At 48.9% G+C, this 14824-nt stretch overlaps 1 long non-coding RNA gene across 4 annotated transcripts in view; it reads right to left on the bottom strand.

Moving 5' to 3' along the window:
- LOC122543557 overlaps positions 1-14824 on the bottom strand; it is a 117612-nt gene that overhangs the window by 4687 nt on the left and 98101 nt on the right. Inside the window, exons 2-3 of one of the 4 annotated variants that reach the window (XR_006310084.1) lie at positions 11126-11201; positions 3991-4669 (exon numbers count right to left, since the gene is read on the bottom strand). This is a non-coding gene — a long non-coding RNA (uncharacterized LOC122543557). Of the gene's footprint in view, positions 1-3990; positions 4670-5976; positions 6518-11125; positions 11202-14824 lie in introns of those variants that run through there. The other 3 variants (XR_006310088.1, XR_006310089.1, XR_006310086.1) reach the window with 3 other exon arrangements.

The following is a 14824-nucleotide window of genomic DNA, read 5'->3' as shown; positions in this document are numbered from 1 at the left end:
GTGCATAAAAATGTTGGCATATTGGGGTGCAAATTTGGTCCCCATGGCTGTTCCGTGTGTCTGGATGAAGAACTGGTTGTCAAAGGTGAAGACGTGATCGAGGATAAAGCGGATGAGTTGTAGGTTGGTGTTTGGAGACTGGCAGATGTTGGTGTTGAGTACTGAGGCTGTTGCTGCGATGCCATCATTGTGGGGGATGATGGTGTAGAGTGCGGAAACGTCCATTGTGACGAGGAATGTTCCCGGTTCGACTGGTCCGTGGGTGCTGAGTTTCTGTAAGAAATCCGTAGTGTCGCGACAGAAGCTGGGGATCCCCTGTACAATAGGTTTCAAGATGCCTTCCACATAGCCAGAGAGATTCTCACATAGGGTCCCATTGCCCGACACATGGGACGTCCCGGTGTGTTGGCTTTGTGTACCTTTGGAAGGCAGTAGAAGTCACCTTCACGAGGAGTACGTGGGATGAGGGCACGTAGGGAACTCTGAAGGATTGGATCCAAAGTTCTAATCAGTGTGTTTGATTCTCGGGTGTGTTCTTTGGTCGGATCAGCTGGTAGTTGCCTGTAGTGTTCCTAGTTGTTCAGTTGTGGGTACACTTCCTTGCAGTAATCTGTTCTATTCTGAATGACAATGTCATCAAACCAGCAGATAAAGGAGGAGCCAATATTGTGATTGGTTTTGAGAGCGTGGATGGCATTGTGCTGTGAACGGGTGATGTTTTACTCTACCTTGTGGGTACGGCTGATGAATCTGGCATTTATATATTTCCTGACGGTTTGAGCATACATGTCAAGCCCAGGGCAGCGGCCCTCCAGTGGGGTCCACGTTGACACTTTCTTTGGTCGTTCCTCTACAGATCCCTGTGATGACTGTTCCAGTTCATCAATGGGATCACTGCCGGCACCTTGAAAGAATTCCCGGAGTCTCATTCGTCTGATGAACTCCTCTGTGTCTGCTGCCAGAACCAACGGGTCCATTTTGGTGGTGGGGCAGAAGTTGAGACCCCTCCGTTAGGCAACTCTTCACATTGGGAGGTTGGGAATCTGTTCACTTGTAGCAACTGGAGTGAATCCAGGGAGGGAGCAGACTCTGCAATCTCAGGTATGGGACTTAATTACCCGGGTGAGGAGGGACAGAAGGATGGAGTGGGTTTGTTTTCCCTAGCGTGCCAGAGTCTGAAGGGTGACCTTATAAACTTTTATAAAATCATGATGGGCATGGATAGGGTAACTAGACCAGGTCTTTTCTTTGGGATAGGGGAGTCCACAACTAGAGGGTAGTATGTTTAGGGTGAGGGCAAGGCAGATCGAGAATTAAAAGACTTAAGGGACAACTTTTTCACACAGTGTGGTGCGTGTAAGAAATGAGCTGGCAGAGAAAGTGGCGGAGGCTGGTACAATTACACCACTTAAAAGGCATCTGGATGGCTATATGAATAGGAAGGGATATGGGCCAAGTGCTGGCAAATGTGACCACATTTATTTAGGATATCTGGCCAGTATAGAAGAGTTTGACCAAAGTGTCTCTTTCTGTGATGTATATCTTTGTGACTCTGGCTTGCCACCAACATTTGCCGTGTCTATCAGTTCAGTTTCTCTCTGGTGTCTGTATTAATGCCTTGATGTCTCATTTTGCTCCCGCATGCGTTTGTGTTCAGCTGAAGTTTCAGCCCTGGAGAAACCTGAGGAATTCTGCCCCGTGGAGAAACCATGGAAGTGTGGCGACTGCAGAAAAGGCTTCTGTGTCCTATCTGCCCTGGAGATTCATTGACGCAGTCACACCGGGGAGACGCCATTCTCCTGCCCTGAGTGCGGGAAGGGCTTTGCCCAGGCCTTGACCCTATTCACTCACCGGCGGATCCACACCGGGGAGAGGCCATTCAGCTGCCCCGAGTGCGGGAAGGGCTTCAACAATACCTCCAACCCCCAGACCCACCGGCGGCTCCACATGGGGGAGAGGCCATTCAGTTGCCCCGAGTGTGGGAAGGGCTTTACCCAGGCCTCCAAACTGCTGACCTACCAGCGGCTCCACACGGGAGAGAGGCCCTTCAGCTGCCCCGAGTGCGGGAAGGGATTCAGTCAGGTGGGCAACTTGCGGAGGCACCAGCGGGTCCACACCAGAGAGAAGCCCTTCAGCTGCCCTGAGTGAGGGAAGGCCATCACCCTCTCCTCCCACCTGCGGAGGCAAGAGCGAGTTCACATGGATTGAAGGAGTGACTGCCGAGTGCTGTTATTGACTGGATGATCAACCAGTTCCGGGGATCCCGGGTTCGAATCCCGCGGCAGCAGACGGCGGAATTGGAATTCGGTCAGAAATCTGGAGTTCCGAATCTAACGATGACACCATTTTCGGGAGTGGGGTAGGACCCTCATCTGATTTACTCACATCCTTTTAGGGAAGCAAACTGCTGTTGTGGGAAAGGATTCACTCAGTCGTCCCAGCTGTACCCTTTACCCGGTCTGGCCTACATGTGACTCCAGACCCACAGCAGTGCAGTTGACTCCACACTGCCCCTTCCTGGCGAAGGAATGGGGAGAAACTTACTTGGAGATAGGGTTTGGGTTGAAATTGCCGAGTGAGGCAAGACTTCCTCCGGGTTAAGGCTGCATCGCGGATCCAATTACAAAGGGACAACTTCGTGCTGTCCAATAGTAAAGACAGTGAGGTGGGGTAGGGGAGGTATGTGGGCTTTGACCTTGAGCTGTTAAAAAAGCAGCTACCTTTTCTCTGCCTTTTTGTTGGGGGATCTGAAGCTGTAACAAAGTTGGGTCACAATAAAGGTTACCTGAACTTAACCACCAGGCTCAGACTCTCACTGAAAGCTTTGAGCTCCAAGAGGTTTTTGTTTTAAAGCTGTTCATTTCTTTCAGCCTCCTGCACTAAGTTTCCAATGTCACAAATCAGATGGAGCAGTGAATGAGTAGCCAGTATCATTAGAAATTGTAAATTTTTCATGAGTGTAGAGTCTGTCGTTTCATCGGCGTTGTAAAGTTTACTGGCAGCATCGGGATGTTTGGGCTGCGTTCACGAGAAACGATGTGGACATGTCGGTGTTGGAATGGGGTGGACAAAATTAAAAGTTAGAGCTGGAAATGTGTTGCTGGAAAAGCGCAGGTCAGGCAGCATCCAGGGAACAGGAGAATCGACGTTTCGGGCATAAGCCCTTCTTTCAGAAAATTAAAAGTTACACAGCACCAGGTTATAGTCCAACAGGTGTATTTGGAAGCACAAGCTTTTAGAGCACCACTCCTTTGTCAGGTTGTTGTGGAGAATGAGATCGTGAGCACAGAACGTATAGCCAAAGGAGTTGAGTGTCACGGAGATGTGATGCATTAAAGAAGTTTAGATTAAATCTTTCATCTTTTAGAATGGGTTTCTGTTCTTTGGTATGTTAATCCCAGAATTTGTTTTAAATGTGCTACCGTGCCGCCCACTTCTTCCGGCAGCTCGTTCCATACACACACATCACCCTCTGTGTGAAAATGTTGCCCTGAGGTCCCTCATAAATCTCTCCCCTCTAACCCTGAACCTCTGCCCTCTAGTTTTGGACTCCCACCTCCCCCCACTATGGGGAAGAGACATACAAAACGCAAAAGGGATAAAAATGTCGAGCCACATAGAATAAAAAAAAGTTGTGGCTCTACTCTTTATTTCTCTTGTTGGCATTTGAACACTTACAATCTGTCCACAGGGCACACGACGCATGCACATCGGTGTTAGCAAGTAGTACGCAGGTTTGCTAGTGTCAGCAAAACATTGCGCATGCTCATTGTTGTTTGCTGAAAAGGCGGGCGACCTTTTTTTGACGGACCAATAGTGGGCCCTGGAATACAAGAAGGAGCGTGGTCCTCCTGCCAATCAAAGCCCAGCTCCCTCCCCCCATTGTCTGAAAGCGGAAGGTAGACCATGAGCTTCTGAAGCTGGTGCTGCTGCTGTTTCTGTCTCCCTGAGCTTCAGTCCAGACTGCAACTTCGTTCCTCTGTCCAACATCTGTGAGTACAGCACTCCCTTTTTCATTTTTTTCATTCTCGGGTTCAATTGTTGACTTGCAGCAACTGAAAGGAACGGGATTGAATCCAGGGAGGAGAGACACTGGAAAACAGACAGGAGGCTGGAAGAACACAATGGGAAGGGGAATTAAAATGGGTGGTGACTGGGAAGTCCGGACGGCCTCTGTGGACCTGGCTGCGATGCTCTGTGAACCATTCCCCAAGTTTATGCTCGGTCTTCCTGGTGAAGAGAAGACCACATTTGTCAAACACATGACAAATGCAGTACCACAATGTGAAGTTGTAGCCTTCGCTGTGGGGGAAAAAAAGCATAAAGGAGGTGTATTGTTTAAATGGCGATTTATTGGGATGTGGAGAAAGTGAGGACTGCAGATGTTGGAGATCGGAGTTGAAAAGTGTGGCGCTGGAAAAGCACAGCAGGTCAGACAGCATCCAAGCAGCAGGAGAGTTGATGTTTCTGGCCCGAGCCCTTCTTCAGGAATGCTGTGTGGATGGTCAAAGGGGCCTCAGTGTCCTACACCAGTCACTGCCAGTTGTCAGACAGGTGCAGCAAGCAATCAGCAAGGCAAGTTGTATATCAGCAAAAGGAATTCTGATCGGAAGTGGGGATATCTTCCTGCAGTTAGGGGGTCATTGAATATATTCAAGGCTGAGTTCATCTGAGTTTTGAACAACAAAGTGGACGGTTATGGGGGAAGGCAAGAACATGGTTTTAAGACCAGTATAGAACAGTTCGAGTCATACAGCACAGAAGCAGACCCTCCAGTCCAACAAGTTCATGCTGACTAGCCTAATCTTGAAACCCCCCACCCTCTGGAAAGGATACCCGCCGTTCACCTCATCTATGTCCCTCATGGTTTTATAAACCTCTCGAATGTCAACGCTCAACCTCCTGTGCTCCAGTGAAAAAAGTCCCTGCCTATGCACCAAGATGTTGGTAGATTCATATCCAGTTATGATCTGTTCAATGCTGGTGCAAGCTCAAAAGACCAAGTGGCCTACTCCTGCTCCCAATTCTGTGTCCAGGACAGCAAGAGACCATAAGACACAGGAGCAGAAATGAGGCCATTCAGCCCATCGGGTGTGCTCCGCCATTTAATCATGGCTGCTCGGTTTCTCAACCCCATTTTCCTGTGTCTCCCCGTAACCCTTGATTCCCCCTTTATTCTCAAACCTATCTATCTCAGTCTTAAATATCCTTAGTGACCTGGCCTCCACAGCCTTCTGTGGCAGTGAGTTCCATAGATTCACTACTCTCTGGCTGAACAGGTTTCTCCTTATCTCTGTTCTCAAAGGTTTTCCCTTCACTTTAAGGCCACTCCTTCCAACACCACTCTGTCCAGGCCGTTCAGGATTCTGTATGTTTCAATGTGTAGGCCTGTTAACCAGCATGAACCAGACCCTTCAGGATGATGTACAGCAGGATTAGGTTCAGCAAATTGAGAATGGAGTGAGATTTTCAGCTTAGAGGGAATAAGAGAGGAAAGAGATTTGCTATAAATTAGAATTGGTGAGGACTGGCAGATGGAGTTTAATTTCGAGAGGTTGAGGTGTTATATTTTGGTCAAGCAATCCAGGCAGGACTGACACAGTTAAGGGGAGTGTTGTAGAACAAAGAGACCTTGGAGTGCAGGTTCATAGTTCCGTGAAAATGCAGTCTCAGTTGGATAGGATAGTGAAGGTGGCGTTCGGTGTGAAGATGAAGAGGAGCTCCTTTTCCTGGTGAGTAGTGAATCTATGGAATTCTTTGCCCAAGGAAGCAGTACAAGCAGCTTCGTTAAGTATATTCAAATCACAGTTGAATGGGTATTTGCAATGATAGAGGAATGAAGGGTAGTTGGGACAATGCAGGGAGGAGGAGCTGAGTCTATGGATAGATCAGCTCTGATCTAAATGAATGGCGGAGCAGGCTGGATGGGCCAAATGACCTACTCCTGCTTCTATTACAATGAAACTATAACCCTTCATTTCCCATGGCTAACCCACCTAACCTGCACATCCCTGGACACTATAGGCAATTTAGCATGGCCAATCCAAATCCAGGCCGGTGAGCAATGTAGTGATGTGGAAAATAAATATCAGAGAACGAGAGAAAGGGACAAGGAGAGTAAATATTCCAGCAATCAAAACTGGATTCTAAAGATCACAAAAATTGAAACTAAAAACAATGTTTCTGAATGTGTGCTGCATTGTAACAAAAGTGAATAAATTGACTGCACACACCGAAAAGAACAATTATGATCGGAGACTCCTTACAAAGACATGGCTTCAGGATGACAAGGATTGGATCCTGAATATCGAGGGGGTAGTCAGATGGGAAGCGAGGTAAAGGTAGAAGGTTGGCACTGTTAATCAAAGCACTGATCACAGGGTAGCCTGGTGTCAGCTCGGGTTTTAGGGCCTGATTTCTCTGTCCTCTGTTGATCTCCTTGTTTGCACAGAGTAAGATGTCAGTCTGTTCTCGGCTCTGCTGGATTTTTGCTGAAGCTTTCAAGCCCCTTTTATACCTTCCAGAACAATAAAACATTGTCAATTGAAACCCAACTCTCAATCTCCCAGCCAGTCAATCAACCGGACAGAGTGTAGTCAGAGCAGGGAATCAAAGAAGAAAAAATGGAACACAATTAGAAATGAATAGGTGCTCGTTCTTAATGTTTATTCATTAGGAAGTAAACCAGAAATAGGGCTCTCCCAAGATTCTGATAGTGCCCGACTTGAGGAATTCTCTCTCCCTTCGATGGAACTATTAGTATGGTTGGGGCAAAGTAACTCGTGTGCCACATTGTTTAAAGCAAAGTAGTCAGGAGAGGAGACCATGGAAATACCTCTTAGTTCAAAACAAAGTCTGACATATTCCAATAAAATACAGAATGTTACAAGTTTTATGGTAAAACACATTAATTATGCAACTGAGGGGCAGTTGTAAGGTTCACATACATTGTCCAGACCTACATTTCTTAATGTTTATAAAACAGAATGTTATCTTATACTGCAGGTTCAGCTCAGCTTGAATTACTGATAAGGGACAGAGAGAACCAATCCATCATTCTATGAAGCAGCACAGTCTAATGGCCTGAGGAGCAGAGACAGTCTGCAGCTGCAAGGTCAGGCTATCAAAACAGAATTCCTTAGCCAGGGCTCAGACAGCATTATGTTAACAGGCTACATTTTACTGCAAACATTGCTTTGTGACAAAATGACTTTGCCACAGTTTTGTGGCAATTTTGGTCAAAATCTCTCACAGTCCCTCCTTTTTATTAAAAAGAAGAGATTGTGGGTGTCAGCAAAAGGGGGTTTGTCAAGGGGTGGTGGTTGGAGATCAGACAGATAGTCCTCGGGTTCAGTCAGGACAGGGACAGAGACAGACAGCTCCAGGGATTGGGAATCATTATCAGGAAGAGGGAAATCTCGGCATCTGAGAGATCGCTGGAGAGGAGGGCCACAACAGTGAACTGAGCCGAGCACAGGATTGTCTGCGGGGTGACTTTGATTTCCAGTCGAGCAGTTCCAAAGGCAGGGGAAAAGAAAGCTGCAAGTTGCTTAAACTCCATAAGGGCTCGCTTGGTACGAGTTTGGGATGGATGGGGATATGGGCACATACTCAGCAGCTAGAGTGGTTGACCTACTGTGTAGAAAGAAAAGTATTAAACTGTAATTCCCGTTTAGAGGTTATCAGGCCCAATCAAACACAGTTAGTGAAAGAAAGATAAGAAAGAGTGCAGTGAAAGGCAGAACGATCAAATTAAAATTTACAAGTTAAACACACTTCAGCTCTTTTCCTCGCTGCTTTCTGAAAATCCAGGTGCCACCAAGTTTGTAACAGAGTATTAACCATTCCCTCCTTGCACAAGTGTGTACAATAATGCACATAATCAACTGAAATAGGCAGCAGCAGCAAAGAAGGAACACAAACCAGTCCAGCAGGGGTCACCCAGATTTTGGTTTGGGTGTGGAGGGAGTACCCTATTTGAGACCATAGTTTGTGCTCTTCAGCAGGGGCTTCCCCTGTGATTTCAGTGCCAGACCCAGGAGAATGTGCATTCAAACCAGATTACAAAGTGTTAACCTTTCTGCAAGCTGCAGGGTGTTGGCACTGAGGCAGTCTCTCCCTATCTGTCTGTCTCTCTGCCTGCATGGCTTTCTCTCTCTCTCTCCTTCTGCCTGCCTGCGCCTCTCCCTCTCTCTCTCTGCCTGCCTGCGCCTCTCCCTCTCTCTCTCTGCCTGCCTGCGCCTCTCCCTCTCTCTCTCTGCCTGCCTGCGCCTCTCCCTCTCTCTCTCTGCCTGCCTGCGCCTCTCCCTCTCTCTCTCTGCCTGCCTGCGCCTCTCCCTCTCTCTCTCTGCCTGCCTGCGCCTCTCCCTCTCTCTCTCTGCCTGCCTGCGCCTCTCCCTCTCTCTCTCTGCCTGCCTGCGCCTCTCCCTCTCTCTCTCTGCCTGCCTGCGCCTCTCCCTCTCTCTCTCTGCCTGCCTGCGCCTCTCCCTCTCTCTCTCTGCCTGCCTGCGCCTCTCCCTCTCTCTCTCTGCCTGCCTGCGCCTCTCCCTCTCTCTCTCTGCCTGCCTGCGCCTCTCCCTCTCTCTCTCTGCCTGCCTGCGCCTCTCCCTCTCTCTCTCTGCCTGCCTGCGCCTCTCCCTCTCTCTCTCTGCCTGCCTGCGCCTCTCCCTCTCTCTCTCTGCCTGCCTGCGCCTCTCCCTCTCTCTCTCTGCCTGCCTGCGCCTCTCCCTCTCTCTCTCTGCCTGCCTGCGCCTCTCCCTCTCTCTCTCTGCCTGCCTGCGCCTCTCCCTCTCTCTCTCTGCCTGCCTGCGCCTCTCCCTCTCTCTCTCTGCCTGCCTGCGCCTCTCCCTCTCTCTCTCTGCCTGCCTGCGCCTCTCCCTCTCTCTCTCTGCCTGCCTGCGCCTCTCCCTCTCTCTCTCTGCCTGCCTGCGCCTCTCCCTCTCTCTCTCTGCCTGCCTGCGCCTCTCCCTCTCTCTCTCTGCCTGCCTGCGCCTCTCCCTCTCTCTCTCTGCCTGCCTGCGCCTCTCCCTCTCTCTCTCTGCCTGCCTGCGCCTCTCCCTCTCTCTCTCTGCCTGCCTGCGCCTCTCCCTCTCTCTCTCTGCCTGCCTGCGCCTCTCCCTCTCTCTCTCTGCCTGCCTGCGCCTCTCCCTCTCTCTCTCTGCCTGCCTGCGCCTCTCCCTCTCTCTCTCTGCCTGCCTGCGCCTCTCCCTCTCTCTCTCTGCCTGCCTGCGCCTCTCCCTCTCTCTCTCTGCCTGCCTGCGCCTCTCCCTCTCTCTCTCTGCCTGCCTGCGCCTCTCCCTCTCTCTCTCTGCCTGCCTGCGCCTCTCCCTCTCTCTCTCTGCCTGCCTGCGCCTCTCCCTCTCTCTCTCTGCCTGCCTGCGCCTCTCCCTCTCTCTCTCTGCCTGCCTGCGCCTCTCCCTCTCTCTCTCTGCCTGCCTGCGCCTCTCCCTCTCTCTCTCTGCCTGCCTGCGCCTCTCCCTCTCTCTCTCTGCCTGCCTGCGCCTCTCCCTCTCTCTCTCTGCCTGCCTGCGCCTCTCCCTCTCTCTCTCTGCCTGCCTGCGCCTCTCCCTCTCTCTCTCTGCCTGCCTGCGCCTCTCCCTCTCTCTCTCTGCCTGCCTGCGCCTCTCCCTCTCTCTCTCTGCCTGCCTGCGCCTCTCCCTCTCTCTCTCTGCCTGCCTGCGCCTCTCCCTCTCTCTCTCTGCCTGCCTGCGCCTCTCCCTCTCTCTCTCTGCCTGCCTGCGCCTCTCCCTCTCTCTCTCTGCCTGCCTGCGCCTCTCCCTCTCTCTCTCTGCCTGCCTGCGCCTCTCCCTCTCTCTCTCTGCCTGCCTGCGCCTCTCCCTCTCTCTCTCTGCCTGCCTGCGCCTCTCCCTCTCTCTCTCTGCCTGCCTGCGCCTCTCCCTCTCTCTCTCTGCCTGCCTGCGCCTCTCCCTCTCTCTCTCTGCCTGCCTGCGCCTCTCCCTCTCTCTCTCTGCCTGCCTGCGCCTCTCCCTCTCTCTCTCTGCCTGCCTGCGCCTCTCCCTCTCTCTCTCTGCCTGCCTGCGCCTCTCCCTCTCTCTCTCTGCCTGCCTGCGCCTCTCCCTCTCTCTCTCTGCCTGCCTGCGCCTCTCCCTCTCTCTCTCTGCCTGCCTGCGCCTCTCCCTCTCTCTCTCTGCCTGCCTGCGCCTCTCCCTCTCTCTCTCTGCCTGCCTGCGCCTCTCCCTCTCTCTCTCTGCCTGCCTGCGCCTCTCCCTCTCTCTCTCTGCCTGCCTGCGCCTCTCCCTCTCTCTCTCTGCCTGCCTGCGCCTCTCCCTCTCTCTCTCTGCCTGCCTGCGCCTCTCCCTCTCTCTCTCTGCCTGCCTGCGCCTCTCCCTCTCTCTCTCTGCCTGCCTGCGCCTCTCCCTCTCTCTCTCTGCCTGCCTCCCCTCTCTCTGCCTGCCTACGACCCCCCCCCCTCCCTACGCACCTCTCTCTCTCTGTAACATTCTCCAACTTTCTTCATATCTGTTTGTCAGCTTTTATTTATTCCTACTTTCCAAGGGTAATGAGGCACTCACATTCCAGAACAGCCCAAGTTAGGGAGTTGAGCCTCATAAATCCTGGCTGTGACGCATAGCTGCTTAACCAAGTGTGCAAACTCTAAATACCTCTCAGCCATTCTATTTGCAAATCGAACACTGTTTTCAATCAAGTTATTTGTTTCTCTGCATGAGTCCACAACCCAGGGGAAGTACAACTGAGTCTTTAATAGTTGCCCAATGTGTCCTGTATGTCGAATTCATTCAAGTCTGGACATCCTGAAGCGAGCAATTATACTCACTGCAGATTTCTACTCGGCAATTAAAACTAATGTTGGGCACTTGAACAGATCAGGGGCATCTTGAAACATGCCATGGACCTCAGTGTGAGTGCAGGGTTTATCAAATAGGGTTTCACCTCTCAAAACCCTGGGGCAAGCAAATTCATTATTACTAACTTTGTAAAGCACAAGTGCTCTCAGCAACATTATGTCCAGATGCTAGGACCCTGTTGAGTATTCACACTAGTATCTTGTGGCTGAGTAGCGAGAATTGTATCAGCATTTCTAACAGCATTTTTGACCCTGGCCAGCTTTCCTTTTTATTTTGGACACAACAGAAGCAGCAAATACCTTCTATATTTCCCCTCTCAAAGAATATCGGCCGGTGACCTGGCAGGACCAGGGTATCTCCTGCCTGACTCGCCAACTGTGGGGGATGGAAAGAATTTGTTTATCAGGGAGCAGTACAGCTGCAGGCCAACCGTCTCCGCTTAGTCTGGGAAACATAAGCTTTAGCAAGCAGGCACTAAGATGAGAGTCAAAATGGTTTCCAGACTTTTAATATGTGACAAAATGGCTGACCCAAATCTAACAATTCTCCCACATCCTTGCAGGGAATAAAACAAGAATAATGGAACAAAATGAGAAATAAATAGGCGATCGTGCTTAATGTTTGTTCATTAGGAAGTAATCCAGAAATAGGGATCTCCCAGGATTCTTATGGTGCCCTACTTGAGGAACTCTCTCTCTCTCTCTCTCTCTCACATCTAAATATTAGTACCTAGCTAAGATTTACTACACTATATACATCAACAGAAATAAAGCATCTGTTATCAAATAGACGTAGAGATGTACAACACTGACGTAGACTTTTCTCTCTGTCATGCACACACATAAGTCCATGGGAGTGAATGTGTATTTGCAGAGTTAAAAATTACACAATACCAGGTTATAGTTAATCGGAAGCACTAGCTTTAGGAGTACAGGTCCATCAGGTGTTTATGGAGTATAAGATTGGTATAAATTCTGTGTCTTACAAAGTTTACAGTGTGATGTAACAGAAATTATATATTGAAAAAGATCTGGAATGTTTGTTAAGTCTCTTATCTGTTAGAATGACCATTTGGTTTCAGTTTTTTTGTATGTAAATCATAAAACATTGTCACCTTTTGCTACAAAACCTTGTTATCTCAAGAAGATAATGTACAAGAAATTCTGGAGTTTACATTGTAATGATACCTGCAACCCATTCGAAAAGGTGAAAGACTTAACAATCCAGGTTAGTTCAATATACCATTTCAGTGGCAGGATATGGTAATGTTTTGCTATAAAGTCTGTCTTATTGTGAGAAACAGAACTCACTCACAAATCAATCAGCCTGAGACAAAGCCTTGGAAACAAGAACAATTTATTACAATCTTGCAAGAACCGGACGCTTCTGCAATCAAGCAGAAATGCGCGCGAAAACAGAGCTTGTTAGCATTCTTATTTAATTTACAAGTTGCGGAATCACGCCTCCCTTTTCCCATCCTATCATAAGCCGATTACCTCACTTGTTAGTTATTTTCTTATCTGGCCATCCTGCTGTCCTTGTCTGCATTCTTTGTTCCTGGTTTGTTACAGCTTGGTCTTTTATCCAGTTTCTCTTATCATACTATAAGCTTTATTATGAAATGCCTCTGTTGCTTCTTTTTGTGGTCAACTATAACACTTTAAAGTTATTTCCTAGCTTAAAACTATTTTCTTTAAAAGACCCTCTATATTCATTAAAGTCTTAGCCTTAAGTATGCTACATGCTACAAGAATTAACACCCACCCCACCTGCAAAAACAACATTTCTAATCTCCCATATTATGATCTTGTATGCCACAACCACCTGAATTACCCATAGTGCCCAGGGATGTGCAGGTTGGGGTGGATTGGCTTTGCTAAATTAAGCATAATGTCCAGGAATGTGCAAGTAAGGTGCATTACTCAGGGTTAAATGTAGAGCAATGAGGGTAGGGGAATGGGTGTGGATGGGTTACCCTTGGGAGGGTCGGTATTGAGTCGTAGGGCCCAGTGGCCTGCTTCCAACTGTGGGGATTCTCTGAAGGGAAGGGGTTTTTGGACAGTGTTCTCCACCCCTTCTGCTGCAGGGCAGCGCATGCGTAGCGCGGAAGCCCGCTGACTATCTCACCCAGCCCCTTTGACGTCACTTATCCTCTCCCCGCCCCTCTTTATTGACGTCACACGGCGGAACAGAAGGATCGACGTTGGGAAGGCAGAGGGGTAGATAGCTTCCTTGTTTTTATTTTTTCAAAATGCGATTCCCACCAGTAACTGCAACAGGTACAAGTACAGCACATGCAATATTCCTCATTGCAGCTTCAAACCGGTTTTGCATCCTGTTCTTCCTCCACCTTGGCTCCAGCACATTCAGCTTCCTTCCCTCATTCCCATCCCCCTGCCCTGATGTTCCAAGCTGACCCTCAAAAAGTTCGGTTTGTCCCTCCATTCTTTCCCGGTTGTCTTTTGTGGATTTTGAAAACTTTCCCAATCCTCTGCTTATAGGAATTATGGGAAGTTATGTTGTAGCTGCACCAGACATTGGTTAGGCCACTTTTAGAATGTTGTATGCAGTTCCGGTCTCTCTGCTAGAGGAAGGATGTTGTGAAACTTGAAAGGATTCTGAAAAGATTGACAAGGATGTTGTCAGGGTTTGAGCTCAGTAGGGTGGGGCTGTTTTCTCTCGAGTGCCAAAGGCTGAGGGTGACCTACAAACTTATATAATATCATGAGGGGCATGGATAGGGTAAATAGACAAGGTCTTTTCCCTGAATGGGTCATAAGTGCAGGGTGAGGGTGGGATTTAAAATGAACCTAAGGGGCAATTCCTGTATTCAGAGCATGGTGCATGTAAGGAATGAGCTGCCAGAGGAAGTGGTGGCGGCTGGTACAGTTACAGCATTTAAAAGGTACCCAGCTGGTGTAATGGAAAATTAACATTTATTGTGAAATCTATAAAAGCACAGGGAAACAAAGAAGTAAGGGCCTGACTTTGCAGACAGGCAGAGAAAAATGTAAAGTTAAACCAACCTAACAGCAGATGTACAAGACCAGTAAACTATCATATCAGTCAAGGAATGAGAAAAATAACTCCATATATGGAAAGGAACTCAAATGTTCCAGGTTCCTGGCCTTGAGGTGTTGATAAGATGAAGCGAATCCAGCCAGGACTGACAGTTAAGACGAGTGTTGCAGAGCAAAGAGACATAGTTCCTTGAAAGTGGAGTCTCAGGTAGGCAGGATAGTGAAGAAGGCATTTGGTATGCTGGCCTTTATTAGTCACACTAGGAGAAAGTGAAGACTGCAGATGCTGGTGTACCAGAGTTGAAAAATGTGGTGCTGGAAAAACACAGGCCAGACAGCATCCAAGGAGCAGGAGAATCGACGTTTCGGGCATAAGCCCTTCTTCAGGAATGAGGTGAAGAAGGGCTTATGCCCGAAACGTCGATTCTCCTGCTCCTCGGATGCTGCCTGGCCTGCTGTGTTTTTCCAGCACCACATTTTTCAACTTTATTAGTCACAGCAGAGAGTACAGGAGCTGGGAGGTTCTGTTGTGGATGTGCAGGGCAGTGGTTAGGCCACTTTTGGAATACTGTGTTCAGTTCTGGTCTCCCTGCTATAGGAAACATATGAAACTTTGAAAGATTTACAAGATTGTTGCCAGATTTGGAAGATTTGAGCTACAGCAACAGACTGAATAGGCTGGGAATATTTACCCTGGAGCATCGGAGGCTGAAGGGTGATCTTATAGACGTTTGTGAGGGGCATGGATAGGGTGAGTACTTAAAGTCTTTTCCCCAGGATAGGGGAGTCCAAAACTGGAGGGCATACATTTGAGGTGAGAGGGGAATGATTTGAAAGGAACCGGAGGGGAAACCTTTTCACACAGAGGATGTTACGTGTGGAACGAACTGCCAGAGGAAGTGGTGGCGACTGATGTAATTACAACAGTTAAAAGGCATCTCGATGTTAGTCTGTTCTCAGCTCTGCTGAAGATTTGAC

This window comes from Chiloscyllium plagiosum, chromosome 44, assembly GCF_004010195.1.
Source record: "Chiloscyllium plagiosum isolate BGI_BamShark_2017 chromosome 44, ASM401019v2, whole genome shotgun sequence".
Taxonomy (NCBI): Eukaryota; Metazoa; Chordata; class Chondrichthyes; order Orectolobiformes; family Hemiscylliidae; genus Chiloscyllium; species Chiloscyllium plagiosum.
The sequence above is the reverse complement of the archived record's forward strand: the minus strand, read 5'-3'. Positions and strand labels throughout refer to the sequence as shown.